Source organism: Meriones unguiculatus, chromosome 19 (assembly GCF_030254825.1).
Source record: "Meriones unguiculatus strain TT.TT164.6M chromosome 19, Bangor_MerUng_6.1, whole genome shotgun sequence".
Taxonomy (NCBI): domain Eukaryota; kingdom Metazoa; phylum Chordata; class Mammalia; order Rodentia; family Muridae; genus Meriones; species Meriones unguiculatus.
The window spans coordinates 30,018,883-30,041,353 of record NC_083366.1 but is presented as its reverse complement, the minus strand read 5'-3'; the positions used below and the strand labels follow the sequence as shown (position 1 = coordinate 30,041,353).

General features: G+C 39.3%; 1 pseudogene; it reads left to right on the top strand.

The window, feature by feature from the left end:
* LOC110555955 (large ribosomal subunit protein eL39-like) overlaps nt 1–22,251 on the top strand; it is a 140,935-nt pseudogene extending 118,684 nt beyond the window's left edge.
* The last annotated feature ends 220 nt before the right edge of the window (nt 22,252–22,471 follow it).

The window sequence follows — 22,471 nt, the reverse complement described above, 5'->3', positions numbered from 1 at the left end:
ATAGTAAAAATGGCCATCTTACCAAAAGCAATGTACAGATTCAATGCAATTCCTATCAAATTACCAACACAATTCTTTACAGACCTTGAAAGAAAAATTCTCACCTTCATATAGAACAACAAGAAACCCAGAATTGCTAAAACAATTCTCTACAGTAAAAGATCTTCAGGAGGTATCTCCATCCCTGATCTCAAGCTGTACTATAGAGCAACAATACTAAAAACTACACGGTACTGGCATAGAAACAGACTGGTGGATCAATGGAATTGAATAGAAGACCCTGACGTAAATCCACACACTTATGGACACCTGATTTTTGACAAAGTTTCCAAATCCATTCAATGGAAAAAAGACAGCATCTTCAACAAATGGTGCTGGCCTAACTGGATGTCTACATGTAGAAAATGCAAATAGATCCATACTTATCACCCTGCACAAAACTAAAGTCCAAGTGGTTCAAAGACCTCAACATAAAACCAGACACACTAAGCCGCTTAGAAGAAAAAGTGGGGCAGAGCCTTGAACTCATTGGCACAGGAGACGACTTCCTGAACAGAACACCAACAGCACAGGCTCTAAGAGCAACAATCAATAAATGGGACCTAAGTTGCTTTTTAATCCCCCTCATTTCATTACAGCTGAAGAAATTAATTTAGGATAAGTCCTACCAGGAAGTGTGACCCATGATGAATCCCCGTGCATGAAGCAGTGAGTCACCGGCAGCCTTCAGTCAGAATGAATGAATCAGATTTGTGCTTTTGAAAGGGTAAATCAGCATGGGAATGCAGTGAGATGGAACCAGGAAGTTTCATTGTGAAGCTCTATAACTCAGCAAAGAAACAGTAAACACTCAGCATGAGTTTGCATCAATAGGAATCTAGAGAGATGATTTACTTAATGAAAGATCCCTGTTACTTGAAGATACAATGAAGTGAAATGGAGAAAACGAATCAAGATTATGCTTAGATTTACAGATTGAGGCGCACAGTGAATGATACTACTGTTCACTCTATAAAATACCGGAGAGGTGAAGAGCGGGGAAAGGGGCAATGGCCCCAGGAATAGGAAGTTGGGACAATTTGGTCTGTTAGTACTTAATTACCATTTGTTTTATCAATTTGAGCAAAGGACCCTGTGCATGCTAGGCAAGCACTTTGCCACTTAATTATATCCCAACACTGTCTATTAAGATTTAGTAACTAATTAATGTCAGTGAGAAAAACAGATGCTCTCAGTGCAAGTAAAATTTAAAAAAATAATTTTATGTAAATCCACTAATTAAATCAAGGGCACAGACTTTGAACCCCATGTCTGGTGTGTATGTAAGGCTGAATCTGCACTGTCTTCTCTAGCCCCTTCTCGATATTCAGGTATTGACCTTCACTCAGCATTTTGTATAGTAGCACAGTGATCCTACTGGCATTGCAGTGCTGGTCTGTTAATGGGATCAACCTGACAGAATGTGGAAAGCTAAGGCTGGCTCCTTTAAATTGCTCTTATACTGTTTCACCTCCTGCATGATAGAGTGCTGTCTATGGCTCTCTTGGTTAGGGGGTCCTGTGCTATCTTTTCTCTGCTTATTTTATGTGACATATTAGTTATTACCATGCCCTAAAAATATACTTTCTAGTTTTTCCTTCTTTACTGCCATATGTTCTCTGCTCTCCATTTCCTCTCTCTCTTCTAGAGATAGGAACTCTATGGCATTTCATTTCTTCAGTATTTCTCTTTCCTCCTCTTCCACAGTTGCTGCTGCACTGTTCTTTTCTTTCCTTCCTTTTTTCCTCCTTCTTTTTCATTTTCTTCCTCATTCTCATTTTCTCCTTTTCTCCACATCTTGTCTTGCTCCTTCTCATTTTCCTCCCTTTCTTCTTCCTTTTTCCTTCTCTCTTTTTCCTTCTTTCTATAATTTATCAATTTGTCAGTCTATCAATCAATCAATTTATCTATCTATCTATGTACCTATCATCCATCCATCTACTTATCTGTCAGTCTATCTATCTATCTATCTATCTATCTATCTATCTATCTATCTAGCTAGCTACCTACCTACCTACCTACCTACCTACCTATCTATCTCATCTCCCAAACTAAGTTTTCAATAATAAGACCATTCTATTAATTGCCTTCTGGAATTCACTACTGTTTTTTACATACAGAACATTTATTTGGGTATAACTTGTCAGTCAGCACATATCAGCAACTCATGCCACTTTTCTTTAATCCTTGAAGTTTCTTATTACCTATAGCAAAAAAAAAAAGCTACTGAAAGAGGAGATAGACTTTTATGAAACAGAAAAACACCCTGTGTTCATAGATTGGTAGAATAATATTCTTTAACTGACCATCTCAATAAAATCAATTTACAGATTCAATGCATTCCCAGTCAAAACTCTTGCTTTTGGAGATTTAGGACTACTTTTGGATAGCTGAACATTGTAATTGCACTGGCACATATCTGAGAATGAATATATGGTACAAAAATTGTGGTCCTAGTCATGAATCTAGATGGCCTTATGAAAGCCATCCAATGTTTCAAAAACTTCAGGACTTTTAGTTTAGTTTGTTTGTTTGTTTGTTTTGGGCCTTTTAAACATGTTTGAATATGAGAATACCACTAGCAATATACAAGATGTTAAATATAGCTTAAATAAGGGCTTTGTAGGAATTGAATATCAGCACTGGAAGTTGTTTTCAGACATTGAGGACACTGGAAATAGGATAGAGCTCTGCCAATGGGAACAAAGAAGAGGCTGCCAACAGCATAGATACCTCATTTTAGAACCACTGTTCCTTGGCTAATGGCTTCCTATATCACAGCCCTCTGTGACAAACTTCTGGAAGCTATGTATATGAGATGACTCATAAAGATTAAGTATCATTTCTAACAAACACTCTGTGACTCCTATGTCATAAAACTGATGCAGTGTGACAAGCTTACTTCCTTCCTGCCCATGACTTGAAAAGGTCACTGCCTTTTCACCCATTCTGCCTGAAGGATGGTTCTTAAACTTCAAGTATTGGAGGATGTGAACATAAACTTTAATTCTAAAATCACTTTGGGAAACATTTTCTTATTTCAGTCAAGGTATGGACTAAAAAACATAATAATAAAAATAATGCCAATTATTTCAGTCTAGAAAAAATAAATACATGTTGAAAATTAGAATCGTATTTCTATTTGTGTTGTTGAAAGGGAAGATCATTCCTGTTTTGGCAATAGGAAGGTGCCTGGGTTTTGATGCAAGCTATAGGGGATACCTCTCTCTACTCTAACTGAAGCAGCCTTTGTTTCCTCTCTGAACTGGAATGCCTCTCACCTTGTACCCTGAACTTGGAACTAGGTGGTCTTTGTCCAGAACAGAGGGCCACAGATACAAAATCCAGTACAGTACCTACTTGATTTTTTTTTCCAGTTTTTCCAAATGGAGTGAAAAAAAGCACAACATCAAACTTACTTTATCTTATTTTTATTCTTATTATTTTGAAACAAGTCTCATGTATCATAGGAAATACTCTTAAATTCACTACATAGCATAACATGACCTTGAACTTCTTTATCTTCCTGCCTCCACATTACAAGTACCAGAATTACAGATGTGTATTATCACACCCAGTTTATACATTGCTGGAGATTGGACCCATGGCTTCATTCACACAAGGCAAACACTCTACTGGCTGAGCTGCATCCTCATGTCCTGGTATTAAAATGTACTAGTCAGTAGTATAAGTACATTTATAATGGATGCAGCTATTGTGGCCATTCATCTCTTGAACACATTTTACCACTTTATCAACCTGAAAGTCGTACTTGTTCTCCATAAGAAACAGCCATTTCATTTACTCTCTGAATGTGGTTATTTTAAATACCTCACAGTGAAAGTATACAGTATGTAACTTTAATCTCTTTTATTACATTTATCCATTTTAGGGGATGTGAGGGTTCATGCTCAGTGCTCTTAAAGAGCACCAAGTGCCATTAAGAACCGAATCTTCTCTCCAGCTCTCCAATCAATAAATCTTAAGGGTTTAAAAACTTTGCCAGCTTATCTTTCCCAATTATTCACTCTTACAAAAGTAAAAATAAAAGATTTTAGGTAAAACAATTGAAAAATAATTTCTGGATAGTGCCTTTTAGCTGTGAATAACTTAAAGTCATTTATTCATAATCAACTAAAATAATACCAGTTCAGGTCAATCAAGAAGTCCTGGAAACACTGAGAAGGATGTTACAAGTAAAAATTTAAGAGTGATGTTTTTGAAAAAAATTAGAAGGACAAATTTTCATTGATTGTTGAAAAGCCACCAGTGTTACAGTATGCTGTTTATTTTGTCATATTAGTGGAAAATTATATTCCCAGTGAATGTATTAAAATTTCCCCAAGGTTGACAAGTCTATAGAAAATTTTACCATAAGAATGATAATGAAGAATGTGTGATGCTTATTGTATCAGCTTTTTTTTTCTCATTTTTGTAACCAAATAAATACCTGACAGAAAGCAACTTCCACAAGAGGAAAAATCTGTTTAGCTCACAGTTAACAGTTCACAGTCCATCATGGTGGGGAATGCAAAATAGCCTGAGTAACCAGGTCCTTGGCATTGACCAGGAAGCAGAGAAAAGAACTCCAGCCTAGTGATGTCCCCTATATTCATTGTGGGCCTCTTCTCCTCCCTGAAAACTCCCTCAAAAACACACAGAGGTATGTCTCTTAGGTGATTCATACCCACTCCCCAAGCTATTTGAGAATTGACCACCACATTTTTTTTAATGCCAAACACATTGACATCCTAAATATTTATGGAAGATGATGACAGAAAAGGATTGGAGGTACTGATTTTCCCATAGAACTCCTACAACCCACCCACCTGTAAGTGGTTGCATCCACCGGCTAGGAACCAAGACTTCCACATTTGACCTTTTGAAGGGATACTTCATAACTCTTGCTTCAGTCTCTCTACACATTAAGACAAATGCTACAAAATTGTCATCTTTATAAAGGAAATAGAAACACTGATTCAGAATTGGAGTCATCACTTTCATTCCTGATGTTGTCCAAGTTAGGAATCAAACAGCACAATGCTGTTGCAGATTGACTGAATAGTTCAAAGTCATTTCCCATCATTCAGCCTCCTTCATACACTTACACTCCACCTCTGTTTATCAAGGCATGTGCCTCTCCTGTTTTGCATACACTGTGGGAACTTACTGGGTTTTCTTTAGTCAATATGTAAAAAGCATTTAGAGAATGAGTTCCCCTTAATCTTAATAAAATGCAGAATTTTAATGTAGCTATCAAAAAGTTAATGCAATGTAAGTAATTGAGGACTTTCTGAAGAATCACAGAGGGGAATTTGTCTTCAAATATTTAAGGATTAGTCATATGAAGTGGAGTTTAAGGTCAAATTCCCTCAGCATCAAAGGATAAAGTCAAAGAGCAGAATATCTGGGTTTGAGTTCTTGTTCTTGCCTTTTATAAACCTTCTCTATTTTAGCAGCTCATGTTCTCTCAGAACTTTAGTTTGTTGGTTTTATAAAATGAAAAGTAAAAAGATTCCTTCGTTTATTTCAGCGTGGTGGATCATACTCAGAATCCTAGCAAGTCACAAGTAGAAGCAAGAGGATCAGAAACTCAATATCATCCTTAACTATATAGTGAGTTTAGCATGAGACTGGGCTATGTGAGATCCTGTCTGAACAGAAAGTAAGGTGGAGGGCTAGAGAGGTAAACTCTGTGGTCAAGAGCACTGCCTACCGGCTGATGTGCTAGAGGGCATGGGTTTGGTTCCCAGCACCAATATGGTGGCTGGCAACATTCTATAACTCCAATTATGAAAGGAGCTGTTGTCCCCTTCAGGCACTGCACACATGCAGGCATAATACAGGCAGTCAAACACACAAACACATACAATTAAATTAAATTAAAAATTTCTACCTTGAGGCTTTGGTGAAATAACACATTTAAAGTTGTTTAACATAATAAAAATGTACTTGAGTAGGCTAGACGCCTAGGCTTCCATATCTTTCTTATGTGTGCCAAATATTTTTTCAACCATTCATGTGCATGTCCAGATCCTTTGGCCTCCTGGAACAAATGTCTGAATCCCCTCAAGCCACCGAGACAACCATGTGTTCCTTTGGTTTCTTGACCCACTAGAGCTGGGATGAGAGTAGAGAGCACATCCCATGTTTCTCCCTCAACAGTTTCTATTTCTTTCACAGTTACTAGTTTCCAGCTGGGAAAGAGAAAGCAGCGCAGTTTAGTTAACTGTGGGCAGTAGTGGAAGTGTTTGATAGTCTGGAGTTGTTTAAACAATGACTGTGCATTCAGTCTTTTGCCAAGCGTGGTCATGTTCTAGCATTTATTATCTGAATATGAGGAAAAGACATTTTCCAAGAATCTCACAATCCCAGAACAAACACACAACAACAACAACACAAAACAGACACTTAGAGAAATAAACATGCTGTCTTGTGTACTCAGTGGCATATGTTACTGATAGAACTGTTTGCAAAGTGAATACCATGATGGTATCAATGAATCTGGATGGAAAACATTGGCAAAGCCTTTCTGGGAGGTGTTATGTTTAATTCAGATTTGAGAGCACACAGCGCTTTTTAACAGATGGGGAAGACATGGATGTTTTTGCATTCATACTCCTCCAACTCTCCATCAGAATCTGGTGCCCACTCCTTCCTGTTTTGTTTACAGATCTGATGTGCCCACTGTCTCTCTGTAAAGGGACAGTGCTTTCACCTCCAGAGTACCTGGGTCCTGAGAGGAAGAACTCTCTAAAATGGTTTATTTTTGCCTCTCTTTCATTCAAATATGTTTTGTTTCTTCTGCATGAACTCACAAATCTTATGTCTTCCAGCCTAAAACAGCCACTCTGAGAAAATAACATTAACAAATTGAGATGGAATCTGTGCATTAAACTGAACAGAAGGAAAGAACTAAGGAGAGAGCATTAACCTCAACTGTCATTAAATTGGAGGTCGAATCTCATTGTAAGATGTTTGGAGATGTACATTTGATTCTAATGGTTTTGACATGTTCTCTGTGCTGCATTCTTTGTGTCCTCTTAGGAAGATTCTGCTTGAGATTAGCTGGACACCAAAGGAGTTTTACAATCTCTCTCTTTGTACTGATCAAAGAGATTGACTCTGTATTTGCTCAGCATATTCAACTTGTATTAAACTGGGCTGTTCATGATAGATGTCTGCTCAAGCATGGAACCATGTTCATGGTGAGAGCACACTGGAGAATGGGAGTAGGATATGCTATAGCATCTGTGAGGGGGTTGCAGAGGGGAGATCTGTGGAATAAAAAAAAGTATCCTTTTCATTTATACATATTCAGGTATTAAGGAAATAGGACAAAAATAAATTTAAAAACCTGGAACTCACAGGGAAGACCAAGAATCCAGATGAACAGATATGCACTGGGTTAAAAATTTTAATGCCCCCAAATGTTTCATTTTTTTAAGATAGTTGAGAAGTTTGATTATTTTTCTTAGTGAAACAATATGTAAACTTTTTAAAGCTGCAGTAGATTGACTGATGGTCACACTAAACAGCTACTCCTAAAACCAGGAATATTTATATACTACTTTATTTGACAATAACTATCCTTTTAATGAGGGCATACTTCTGGTTTATTAGGGTTATGGTTGTCATCAGAGCCAAGGTGTTACCAAGAAATAAATGAGGAGATAAGCATGTTAAGGCAGAGATGGGAGTGATGTGTCAGGGGTGAAGGCCGTCCCCAGGATCTCAGAGAAAGATAAAGCCTCAGCTGTACCTTGGAGAGTCCTCATGGGGTATATAGACAGCCTTGCTCAGTCTTGATTAGCGTTTCTGACATATACGGCAGCAAGAAACTCAGTCTATATCATTGCATAGGTTATTTTTCTTTCCATAAAATATCTAACAAAAGCAACATTAAAAAGGGTTATTTTGGCACACTGTTTAAGGAGATGGCATCCATCATAGTTAGTATGGTGCTTAGTTTTAATTATCAACTTGCTTCAATCTAGAATCATCCGTCAAGAGAATTCCAATGTGGAATTTTCTTGATCAGGTTGGCCAGTGGACATGGTTGTGGGTCATTATCATGACTGCCTTGATTGAGGTAGGGAGAGAGTAGGCAGGACCATTCCTTAGGCAGGGGAGTATGAACTGTGGAGGAATGAAGAAGGTGATCTAGCACTAGCATGCATGCAAAAAATTTCAATTCCAATGACTGCAGATGTAATGTGACCTGTTCTCACAAGTTCTCACCATTGTGGTGTCGCTGCTATGATGGAGTTTAAGCTGAAGTTGTGAGCTAAAATAAACCCTTTCTCCCCTAAGTTGCTTTCATTGGAATATTTTATCACAATAACAGGAAATAAAACTAAGTCAGTAGGGAAGGCATGGTAGTTAGGACCAGCTTGGTGGGGTCTAGAGAAAAGGAGCTGGCGGTAGTAATTGAATGCATAGCCTCCATCCTTGACTTCACATCTCAGTGGATCAGGAAGGCAGAGTAGAAGTGGAGCATGGCTATAACCCCATGGCTCACTCCTCAGAGACCCACTTCAGGTACCTAGGCTCCATACCCAAGTGGATCTACAATGTCCTCAAACAACCCATTACCTGAAGACCAAGTATTTATTTTTTCTTTTATTTATTTATTAATTGCAGTTTATTCACTTTGTACCCTGCCTGTAGCCCCCTCCCTCATCCCCTTCCAATCCCACCATCCCTCCCTCATGTTCTCCCATGCCTCTCCCCAAGTCCACTGATGAGGGCAGTCCTCCTCCCCTTCCTTCTGACCCTAGCCCATCAGGTCTGTGATTGTCTGCATTGTCTTCCTCTGTGGCCTGGTAAGGCTTCATACCACTCAGGAAGAGGTGATGAGAGAGCCAGCCACTGAGTTCATGTCAGAGACAGCCCCTGTTCCCATTACTAAGGAACCCTCTTGGAAATTGAGCTGTCGTGGGATACATCGAGGACCAAGTATTTAAACATGTGAGTCTTTGGAGAAACATTTTACATTTAAGCCACAGCATTCACTATAAATCTGTTAGTTTGTGTCGAGGGGGAGTATTAGAGAAACCCTAGGAAACTAACACAGCCTGTATTTTCCTATTTTTTTTTTATTTTTTTTTTTTTGTTCGTTTGTTTAATGTAGGATCGCATGATACAGTTCTGGCTATTCCTGGACTTCACTATGTGGACCAGGCTGATGTCAAACTCACAGAGATCTGCCTGCCTCTGCATCCTGAGTGCTGGGAGTAAAAGTATAAACTGCTAAGAACAGTAAGGCTTTGACTTAGAAGGAGGAAATCTCACTAGGACCTTATTCTTAGACAAAGATCTACAATGAACTAGTAATGGTGACAGCAAGAAAAATAGTATTCCCCTGAGAAAATCTCCCCCGCCCGCACGCCATCAGTTATCCCCAAACCAAAGGATCTGCCGTAAAAATATATACATACAAGTAAATTGTGCAGACTAAGAAGATTCTATTTATATACTTAGAAAAAGAGGCAATGGTTTTGAAATAGAGCAAGGGAGATACACGAGAGAAGTCAGAAGGAAGAAAGGAAATGGAAAAATGATGCAACTATATTAATCTCAAATATAATAATACTTATAATAAAAATGATAATAAAATACTTATAATAAAAAATAATACTTATAATAAAAACTTATAATAAAAAATGAAAAATTTAGTTTGAAAAGAGGATTTTGGACTGTGGGGCTGTCTGCAAGCTGTACAGATATCTTAGGGTTGCAGTTTCTGGAGTCGTCACCTGTCTTTCTGGTAATACAGATGATTTTGAGTTATCTTTGCTCCTTGTAAGTAACCCCTCACCCATACTCCTGTCAATAATGCCAATAAAATACCCACAAGTTCACCAAATTTGACACTGGTGTGATTGTTGCTTTGGCCTGTATGGGGTACATTGATATGTGTTTGCCACATCTTCTCAGGACAGTCTGCTACACAGAAAACAGTCCACAGTGCAAATGTATCAGATGCACTCTGGGAAGGGGAAGCCTGTCTTCACATCTAAAGGACATAATTTTTCTAAGCTCTGTGTATGCATGTCAATCAATTCCAGAGTTTGGGGGTAAAATGTCAAACTCCTTGGTTAAATTTACTCTAAGTACCATATTGCCATTTAGAATTTGTTCCACAGATCAAAGTTTGCATGACTTTGATCTGAGATTATGAGAGTGTTCACCTATGAAATGGCACATGTTTAATCCACAGTTCTGTGAGGTTCACCCCTAAAATGTGAATTGAATGTCAAGTGAATTTGTGCTCTGTCAGATATTTTATTTTGTCTGCTTGAGGTGCCAGACATGGGACCCTAATCTTGAGCATGCTTGTGCATGCTTTCCATAACAGAGCTACACCATGGTCTTTGAAATATTTTACATTAAAAATAAGTTTTCTCCTGTGTTCTAGGGATTTTTCTGCCAAGTTGTCCAGTGGTGCAGAGCCCTTTGGCTCAGAGAGAGATCATCGCTAAAGTTGGTACACACGAGCTGTGCTCCATGGACAGGGAAAGGTAGTTGTGAGTATCAATGGTGCTTCTGCTATGGTGTTTGATTTACATAGAGTGGGTTTCTTGGAGACTTTCAGGAACAAAGGCAATTAGTGGTTGTTTTTTTTGTTGTTGTTTTGTTTTGTTTTGTTTTGTTTTGTTTTTTTCAAGCAACTAAAATTCCATTTTTTTCTGTCGTAGTAGCCACAGCCTGGTTGTGGTAGGACAGCTAGGATCAGGTGATGAGATGGCAAACAAAATACCGGGATGCTAATTGAGACTTCTGTTGCTGTGAGAAACATTGTGGCCAAAAAACAACTTATGGGAAGAAAAGACTTAGCAGGTTTGTTAACACTTTATAGTCACAGTCCATATGGGGAGAACTCCCGGAAGGAACTCAAGCAGGACTTGAGGGCATGGGGCTGGGGCTGTAGGCTGTTGTGAGCTGCCCAGTGCAGGTGCTGGGGAAAACACTTGGGTCCTGTAAAAAAGCAATATGCACTCTTAACTGCAAAGTTCTCTCTCTACGCCCTAGATCTAAATTAAAGTCAGCTTGGGGCTGAGGGTTCAATGTTTCTCTTTTCTGCTTTTACTTATTTTGTTTGCAGTTACCACTCTCTAGCTACCTCAGCAGTCTCCTGGCTTTAATCCTCCTCCTGCCCTTCTCTCCCTGTGAGTAACATAAAAATAAAGGACGGCAGACTCTGTGCTGCTTAGTTCTTGTCAGCTTGACACAAGGTAGTTTCATCTGGGAAGGGGGAGTCTCAGTTGAAAGAAAATGCCTCCATAAGATTGACCTGCAGTCAAGTCTCTATATTTTGTTGATTAATGACTGATGCGGGAGGGCATGGTTCACTCTGTACCACCCTCCAAGATGGTGGTCCTGTGTTGTATGGTAGCAGGCTGAACAACCACGGTGAGCAAGCCAGTAAGCAGCATTCTTTCGTGGCTTATTCGTTTATTCCCACCACCAGGTACCTGTCTTGAGTTCCTGCCCTTAGTTCACTTCATGATAGAATGTGTCTGGGACATGTAAGTCAGTCAAATAAACTCTTTCTTCCCCATATTGCTCTATGTCATGGTATTTTATCACTGCAACAGGAGTCAAATGGCTAGAACCCTAAAGAACATTGAAGATACAAGATAGAAATATGTCTGACAGATAGGAGTACATGGTATAACAAGAATAAGATTTAGATTTTTTTTTTCCTTCAAGTAAAGAAGTGTTTATTAGGGTTCTCTAGAGCAGCAGTTCTCAGCCTAATGCTAGGCCCCTTTAGTACAGTTCCTCATGTTGTGGTGACCTCCAAACCTAAAATTATTTTCATTGCTACTTCAAAACTGTTATTCTGCTACTGTTACGAATTATAATGTAAACATACATTTTCCAATGGGTATTAGGAAATTCCTGTGAAAGGGTTGTTCTGCCTCCAAAGAGGTTGAGACTCACAGTAGAGGAACAGAACTAATAGAATGAATTCCCCACCCCCCACCACATACATGGCTTACACATGTTACACAGTTAGTCCAACAGCTGTCATCTACCAATGGAAAGTCCAAGAATCCAGTAGCTGTTAGGTCCATGAGGCTGGATGTCTCAGTGGATCTTTAGTATATGTTGGAGTCTGGAAGTAGTAGGCTCTAATGCCAGTGAAGGAACAAACTTGCCAGTGAAGGGTGAGAAGCAGCAAGCAAGGAGTCAAAACTTCCTTCCTCTACATCCTCAGTTGTCAGCTCCCCCTGTGAAGGTGTTAGCACTTCCCTGGGACAGAAATTAAATAGTAGAGAACGAGTCCTTAATCTTCATTAATCAATCTTAATGTTTAATTATATCATTTCTAGTTATTCCCGTGGCTAGATTTCAAGCCACAGCAGCTTAGACAGGGCTTATTATGACATTATGGTTTCCAGTAATTTACACGATTAGAGTAGGCCTCATAAAGACTTCTCACAGCAGTATTTGTAAAAACACATCAGAACATCTCATCTGAGATCTAATTAAGGCAATCCATAAGTAATTAATACAAACTCCTAGTTTTGAAAAAGCACAAAGAAAAGAAAATCTTCCTCAGTTTGACAATTCAAGGCTGAAGCAATTTCAATCCCTTTCATCAAAACAGCTTCTGCATGCGATAAAGATGACATTAAAAAAACATGAGGTTTCATATTGATACTCTCTCTGAGGCTCTTCATCATTATGCATTATGACTCCAATCTCCAGAATTCACAGGATTGTTGCACGGAGAGCAAAATGACTGGAGCATCATCATTTTGACACAGGCTACAATCTGCAAGCTCAGTCCGATCTACTTTGTGGTGAACAGTTACTTTAAATTCATATTTAAATTGCTCTTCGCCCACACGTTGGAATGAAGCAATTTAAATCCATAAAATTAGAGTTAAACAATGTCACCTCAATGCCATCCATCAGAGATTATTGCCTACTTAAGGAGAATCCAGAAAGCAATCAATTCAACAACTATTTCCACTTCATATTTTTCTCACAACTTAAATGGCTGTTAAGGTATGCCAATCTGTGTACAAATATATGTAGTAAGAGAATCTGGAAAATACATTTCTTTATTTACTTACCTCTCAGTGCATATTATTGGTACTGTGAGCAAAGACAGAAAATGAAGAGCCCCAATGTCCTGTATAGTGCAGAGCCAAGGAGGCTACTTCAGGATCCTGGAGATCAGGGGTCTGGGAAAACATTCTGGGTGTGTGTCAGTCACTGATATAAAAAGAAAGGAGAGGGACCACAGCTCCCAGAATCTGAATACCCTGTGATTTTCACATGACCAAGATAAGTTAAATATCTGTGACGTTTAATGTCAATCCTCAGCAGTTTGTGTGTGTGTTTGTGTGTATGTTGTGTGATTGAGTGTGCTGTATATATTTGTGTGTTGTGTGTGTATATAAGAATGCATGTGTGTTGAATGTATGTGTGTTGTGTGTTTGTGCTCTGTGTGTTTGTGTTATATGTGTTGTGTATTGTATATGGGTTGTATATGTACATGTATGTTCTGTGCATGTTTGTGTGTGTATTATAATTACATGTGTACATGTTAATTATGCATTTTGCATATCATGTGTGCATGTGCTGTGTTGTATATGATTGTATATCTTGTGAGCACGCTTTTATGTCCTCTGTGTATATATATATATATATATATATATATATATATATATATATGTATATGTTTGTGTATATGTGTTTATTGTATGTGCATGTTGCACATATGTGTATATGGTATGTATATTCTATGTGGTTGTGCCTTTAAGTACATATATTTCTTTTAGTATTTTTAGTACTTTGTTCTATGCCAACATTTATGATTGGATAAGCACTCTTCCAAGTTCCTTCCATATGATACCTAGTTAAACTAGCCAAGCCGACTTATTTGCAAACTGGATTGTTTGCTGAGAAGCAACTTTCATTCATTTTGCCTCCTCAAAGTCCAGAGTTCAGTGACTCAGAATACTCAGAGTTTACTATGCATTTCTTCACACAATGTTAGAAGTTTTCATTGGCTTAAAAAGAAACGCCTGTTCACAGCAGTCATTCCAATACACACTTTAAACTTTCAACTTCAGTATGTGGTTCAATTTCTCTGGTTGTGTTTCCTCAGCACAATAATGGAAGATGTGGTATTATATAGGTTTTTGGTTGGTGGAACTAAATAGATAAATACATTTTTGTATGATATTAGTTTCTTTTCCTCTTGCTGGGATAAAACACCCTGACAAAAGCAACCCAGGGGGGAAAAGGCTTATTTGGCTCAGAACTTCAGGTAACAGTTCATCACAGTAGCAACACGTGGAGGAGAACTGGTCATACATATCGCAAACACGGAGAGGAGCAGAACAGTGAACTAATTCACGCCACTGCTCAGTTTGCCTCTCTCGTTCATACAGCCAGGGTTCCTCCATGCCAACTGGCACGGTCATGGCAGGCCCTCACAGACATTCTCCAAGACTGACTTGAATTTCATGATTCCTCATGGTATGACCCAAGGCTGCCTCCTTCGTGTCTCAATGTCAGTGAATACTGAGCTTCACACATGTCTTACAGTTTCGTGCCCCTTGTCGTTAGTGACAGGGCTCCTTTTAAAGGCTGCAGTCATGACAGTATGTGCCCATTACATGTCTTCTGTATCTATTCACCCACTGATGGACACAGAGATCTGTTTTACACCTTGTCTGTTGTGACAAACACATCCATGAAGACAGGAGAGCAGAAATCCCTTTGAAGTATTGGTTTCATTTTCTTCCAGTATACACTAAAAGAAGGTCCTAAAGGTTATTGAATATAAAAATTCATGACAACAATTAGCTGTTTATCATCATAACCCTCAATTCGTTCGATCTGTTTTTAAATGTGGATAATATATTGCTTTAGGATCTGCAAGACACCAAGTCAACTAAAATTTCAGCAAGGATGGTGAAGGGACCTCAAGACCCCATTTGTCCTTGCTGAGCATATTTTGGCAAACTGATGATTTTGGGGGGAGGGAGAGTCCCTTTCTCTTGGTAATCAGGTTACTGGTAGGATGTCCATACACTTATGGAGAACACTAGTTAGAATTAGTGGGATATGTGTGAATAAGACATGAATTAGGAGTTTTGTGTTGAGGCAAACTAGGGGAAATTGGAGGGGAGGGATGAAGGGTAGATATGAGGGTGATTTATTGTATATGAGCATGAAATTTTCAAAGAATAAATAAAAAACATGTTGAAAAGCAAATTCACTCCCATAAAACAAATACATAAAAATAAAATCATAAACTAATTTTTTTAAATGTGGATAATATATCCAACTGTATCAGACATTCAGCAGCAACACAATTACAAGAAACAAATGAGCCCGTAGCTGCGAGGTGGTTAGTGGGCTATAGATCCATGGTTAGTGCTGAATTCGAGTCATGTTTTAAATTTTGTATTTAGTTTCAGTTGACTCCCATCTGACCCATCTGTGTTCCAGGATGTGATGCACTCAGTACTCATAATCCATACCCGACCTTTGTGGAAATAAACAAAGCACAGCAAGTGAGAAAAGCAGGGTCATTTACCCAGCACTGGTTATGGCACAAGATCAGAGTTCATCACTTGGCCTGACAGAGATTCCAGGCAGTGAGACAAGTGAGGAAACTTAGCAAAACCGACTAGGTGTGCCCTGTCTAGAGGCTGTGGCCATGGGACAGCTGTGCCCAAATAGTCAGAGTCTCCTGTGTGAATGCTGATAGCTATAGATTTAGCTTTTTTTTTTTTTTTTTTTGGTTGACAGTGACTAGGAAGTGTATTCACAAAACAGAGAAGTTGTCAGTTATTAATCAAGCGGTGTCTACTCAGAGACCTTTTTCTCAGGAGCAAATTTTTGATGCCATGGATTAATGCTAGTGAGAGCAGTCAGATGGCCCACAGTGTGACTTATCCTGGGCTCATACAGAAAGACAGGCCACCTGCCCTCACTGTGGAGGGTCCAGGTACTGTTGAATATTATCTGGCCATTGTTCTTTTGGATGATGAGTCTCTCATCTTCCAATCACACTGATACACCAAAGACTAACTCTATTAGAAGATTTTTTTTCTCTTGACCATTTCAGGACCCACATCATCTCCAGGATAAATTCATAGACCTGAGCAGGCCACTCGTGGCATCCTTGGTCCATTTCCACATGTTTAGCCTCATCTAAGATCTGTTGGCAGGAGCCTGTGCCTTCTCTGTGATCAAGAGCAGAGTCTGACATTTTCCTCTGCATGACTCTGGCTGCTTGACAGCTCGGGCAGATAACCTTTGTCCAGGGAAATCTTCTCCCTCTCTTCTTTCAGAATCAGTTCAGCCACTGCCCACTTTGGAAGTCACTACATTCGTCATGTGGACCAACAGAGATGTATTGCCCCACATAGGTGTATGTGATGTATTCTTTTGTGTGTGCATCTTTGCGTATATATGTACATAGTTGTGTGGGCATTCATGTGGAGGCCTGAAGGTGACATTGGGTGTCTTTATGTATTTACTGAGACAGGGCCTCTCACTGGATCTGGAGCCCAACAGTCCTGGCTCATATCCTGGCCAACTAACTCCAGGGTTTCTTTGTGCTGCCAAAATTGCAAGCAGTCATCAAACCTGAATGGCTGGTACCCCTAACTCTGGTCCTCATCCTTTCTCAGCAAGCACTTTATCCATGGAGCCATTTCTTCAGCCACTATCTGACCTCATCTCAATGTGAATTTCACCCATCCTAGACAGTGAGTTTATCAAGGACATGTGCCATTCTGTTTGTCCTGACCTCAGTGCTCTGGTCAGATCGCTGTTAATACACAACATCAAACTGAGAGTGGAACTGGGAACCAACATTTTTTTATTTCTTTTGAAAAGTTCTTCTAACACACCACATGGTATGAAAATGTGACATTAGCAATGAGCACTGGAAGATCAACTCGAGTGGTCAAGCAGAACAGATATGATTAAGGTATTTTCAGTGTGCCCTCATGACATTTCAGAAAATGTCTCTATTCTGAGGTTGTGCATTGAGCAAATTTGAAGGCAAAACATGTTTCCTGTCTGCCATTTGAAACTTGAATAAGGGGTTCTTTTCTCAATATTGGGGTTGTTCCTTGGAATGGAAATACCTATCTTTTCTTAGTTAAGACTTTTCTTTCTTAAATTTAATTTTATGTTATTAATTACACTTTATTCACTTTGTATCCCCCCATAAGCCCTTCCCAATCCCACTCTCCCACCCCCTTCTTCACGCATGCCCCTCCCCAAGTCCACTGATAGAGGGGGTCCTCCTCTCCTTCCTTTTGATCTTAGTCTATCAGATCACATCAGGATGTATTGTCATCTTCTGTGGCCTAGTAAGGCTGCTCCCCCTCATGGGGAGGTGATCAAAGAGCAGACCAATTAGATTATGTCAGAGGCAGTCCCTCTTCCCATTACTATGTAACCCACTTGGACACTAAACTGCCATGGACTACGTCTGTGCTGGGGTTCTAGGTTATCTCCATGCATGGTACTTGGTTGGAGTATGAGACTTTGGGAAGACCCCTGTGTTCAAATTTTATGGTTCTGTTGCTCTCCTTGTGAGGTTCCTGTCCTCTCCAGATCTTACTATTTCCCACTTCTTACATAAGATTCCCTGCACGTTGCCCAACAGTTGGCCATAAGTCTCAGCATCTTCTTGGATAGTCTGCAGGGCAGAGCCTTTCAGAGGCCCTCTGTGGCAGGTTCCTAGCTTGTTTCCTGTTTTCTTCTTCTTCTGATGCCAAGTGAGAACCAGTGTGAGCCAAGATATTAAATCTATGAGAAATGACCTTGATTTAAAGGACTTTAGTTTCTTTGAGAGTGACAGAGATTTGTTCTCATATTGGGCGTTGGTGATGGTAAGAGAATATTCTTGGTTGAAGGTCGAAGAATATCATTCTACTGTGCGAAAACCAACCATAGTCTGGGCAAAGAACTAAGGAGCCAAGGACATGGCTCTGTGGATAAAGAACTTGCTTGACAAGCAAGAGGACCTGAGTCTGTAACCCAGCTCCCGTGTGATAAACTGGCAAAGGAGGTGGATACCTGTGATTTCATAACTGCAGAGGGAGAAAAATGAGGATTCCTGGGGCTTCGTAGCCAACCATTTGGTAAGCTCTAGGTTCTACGGCAGACCTTATCTCAAAAACTGTGATAAAGAAAGGTACTTGGTAATGATTTCTGGTGTGTGTGTGTGTGTGTACACTCACACCACCTATGCTTACAGATGAGCATATGTAAGAAAAAGAGAAAGAGAGACTATAAGACAGAGACAGAGACAATATAGGTTGTTTACAGTGAAAAACATTGTATTAGAGAGCAATTTAGAGATGAAATCAAGTGTAATTATGTTTAGGACTATATGTTAATTACAGTTCAAAATCCTTGAGCTATTCATGGCATGCCCTGTTTTTAAACATAAACACACATTTAAATAATACCCTGTTGTGGTTTGAATGTGAAACGCCTCTCACGGGCTCGCATTTGAACATCTGACCCCCAGCTGGTGCTGCTGTTATGGGAGGTTTGGACTGACTGGAGAAGGTAATTCCCTGGTGGTGGAGGTCTTGAGGTTTATGTCCCTGACTTACCATCCTTTTCTATGCTTCCTTATCTATCCAGATGTGAGGAGATTCCCACCACCATGGTCCCAGGCCACCCCAAGGCCACATAGGCCTTCCATACCATGATGGACTCATGTCCCCTGAACCTTTCCTCCCTTAGGTTGTACAAGCCAGGCATTTCATCAGAGCCAAGGAAAGGCTCCAGGTCATATGCAAATAATACCAGATTCTGATATGCTAGGAGGAGTCCTTACTTAATTCATAAAGTGATAACTTGACAAGATGTTAGAATGATGAACCGTGTAATTTTGCTCAGAGATGAACTCAAACTACTATGTGCGTGCTACAACAGTACACCTCCAACAAGCTGTGTGGTGCTCTTGTTGTTTTGTGTTTTCCTTGAAACCTAATTGCTATCATATCATTACCCAGCAAAAGCACTTCACCCAAATTAATCCATTATCTAATTAATACTTACATAATTTTTTAACAATTGGGGCAAATTGGTAAAGGATGACAGATGCTTGTGTGCATAATTGAGGGTGTACCAATTAGGCTCATCAAATCTGACAAACTGGAGGAAAAGATAATAGATCCAGGGAGATACTTAATGTTTTGTTTTTTACCTCACAGCTGTGATGCAGAGTGAGAGAGACAGAGAGAGAGAGAGACAGACAGACAGACACACACACACACACACACACACACACAGAGAGAGAGAGAGAGAGAGAATTTTCAGTATCTTCAAATTCCCACCAGGATCAGTTATGACTTTTTCACAGTAGTGTTGATGGTGATAATTGAAAGCTTACATGGGTCTAGAGCATGTGGTGTGCTGCGCTGTGCATGGCTTCTACATCTTGCTTTCTTTTATTATTTTAAAGGTTTTGTTCTTGCTTCTATTTGTGTGTGTTTACGTGGGGACAGGTCCGTGTGCTTGAAATACCTATGGAGGTCAGAAGGGTGCATTGGATTCCCCAGAGCTGGAGCTACACGCAGCTCTGATCTACCTGACATGGGTGCTGGAAGCTGAATGCAGATCCTTTGAACACGTGCTCTTAACTGCTGAGCCATCTTTCCAGCCCCCATTATATAATTGTATGTCATTATCAATGAATACCCTGGTCTGCTAGGACTGTTCAAGACCAATTTCCACCAGTACTGAAGAAAACTGATATAAACAAACACAAACAAAATAAGGTCTAGGTAGTGAAGTAATTATTCTAGGTAGTGAAGTAGTTCTAGAAGTGATAAGCAAATAAGAAGAGCTGTTGCAGAATTTATGATTAAATTGTGTGTCTGTCTGTGTGTGTGTGTGTGTGTGTGGTGGGGGAAGTCATCAAGTATTAATGATACTTCAAATGGCATGTGAACGAGGCTAGCTGTAGAGGTATTTTGGGTCTTGACCACAAATGACCACACTTGGTGTTTTAATTTAGTCTAGTTTTACTTATTAGTGTGTGTGATGGTTAGTTTTATGTCAGCCTGATGCATACTAGAGTCATTTTGGAGGAGAGCTTTTTCAACTGAGAAAATATCTCCATAATATTGGCCTATGATCAACTTTCAGCCTATGGGGACTTTCTTGATTAATGATTAATGTGGGAAGGCCTAGCCCACTGTGTGGTACCACCTGTGGACTGGTGGTCCTGAGTTGTGTAAGAAAACAGGCTGAACAAGTCATGAGGATCAAGCTGGTGACAGTATTCCTCTTTGGCTTCTGCTTCAGTTCCTGCCCCCAGGTTCCTGCCCTGAGTTCCTTCCCTGACTTTCATCAGTGACAGACTATGACCTGAGAGTTGTAAGCTGCAGTAAACCCTTTCCTCCCCGAGTTGATTTTAGTCATGGTGTTTTAGCACAGCATCAGAAGCTTTAACTAAGACACCGGAAGTGTTGCTGTCACAGGACTCAAAATTCTTGTATATAAAATCTTAACGTTCTGACCCGTTTACTACATTGGGTTAAAAAGAAAAAGGAAAAGATAAATTTCTATGGGTCTTTGACATTCCGTGGTTTGGGAGAAGATGGAATAAGTATTACTATTCCAAGTGATGTACTCTTAGCCTTTCCAAAACTAGAGGGCCCGTATAATCAATACCTACATTATTACACACTGAAAGTTGACCTCTTCACACAGCCTCAGATATTGATCCAAATGCTAAGAATAACGAGCACAATCCATTAGGGGTCACAGAACATTCAATTAGATTATAAATGAACTCAGTATGTTGCCTGCTGGTGTAGTAGAACTTAATAAATATTTATTAAGATAATTAGGTAATGCTATTTTGGAATGTTTTATTCATCTTAAAGTGCTTCTGATTGATTAAAACATTTTCACAGTGCTACCCCTATTTCTGTAGTTTTCAGTTCTGAATTATCTTCTTTCTGTGTCACTTACTCTATCTTCTGCTGTTTTGCCTTTAATAATTGTTTTTAATATGGAAAATGACAAATTCGGCAAAGAATTCATGAAGAGAAAAAAACAAATATTTTTTACTTTTCTGGATGGATTGCTGAGGTATTCCCAACTTCATTATCTTTCATATATTTTCATGCTTTCCATAATAAGTATTTATTGCTTTATGAATGGTTTAAAATACCTTTTTAAAGATATCAAATGGTTTTACTGCTGATGGATTTACTCAGTTAACAGTAGTGCTGCTTTCTATTCTGGAGAAATTACAACGCAAGCTAAAAATGTTACTGGTGATATTTAGGTGCATAGCAAAAATTGTTATAATCAATAAACTGTGTTACTAATGTGATGAGTTTACTAAACAAAAATACAGAGATGTTACATCTCAGTCTCTAGTCACGTTATGAGAGGATTCCAGAGCAACCGTGGACTCTTCTCTAATCAGCAGTGTTGACCCAGATACAAACATCCCAGTCCATTTACAGCAGAGTCATTCTGTTTAATTACATGAGAAGAGTTTCCTTCTGATAGGTTCTACATGTGAGCATTCCCCCCCCCCCACTACAATCAGGATGTGGTCCTGCACGCTCACACTTTGAAGATAGCACTTTTTGATTCTCTCATTTCTGACTGAATTGCTAAAAGTCAGACATTGTGTGGAAATTGATGTGGAGAGCAACCCACACCAAGGAGCATCATTTAGTATGCCGCAGGTGCACTCAGCTTCCCTTTGAAGTCTGTTCAAGGGAAAGTCACATGCTTTGCAATAACTCAGAGCACATTCTTCTGGACTGCACTCAGAGTTTATCAATTTGTGGAGGTCACATCCAGAGCAAAACTAAAAAGAATCACATTCTGCAAGCACACATGCCCTCTGCCTCATGGGGCACTCAGCTAAGGTGCTGTACTTGGTGATGACCAGGCACAAAGGAAAGGAGAATCAAAGACAATATTGACTTAACTGCTCAAAAAGCATGCTTCACTCTTATTCTTTAATTTATAAACCAAGGTTTTTAGTTATGATAATATTTATTATCCTCTCACTTGAAAATGAGTTCTGTACATGATGATTCTGGTGTAATGATACTAATTTTGATGACAGTGGTGATGACTGTGATGGTGATGATAATGAGGGTGATTGACAGTGATGATGATGATGGTGGTGGTGATGATGATGATAATGATAGTAGTGGAAATTGATAATGATGGTGAAAATGATGATAATGGTAGTCATGGTGATTAACAATGGTGGTATAGTGATGATGACGATGACTGATAATTTTGATAGTTATGGCGATGATGGTGACAAGATGATTGTGTTTTCAATGATGATGACAATTGGTGGTAATGATGATGGGGATGATGATGAAGACTGATGCTGCTACTGATGACAAAGAAGGTGACAATGGTGATGAGATAA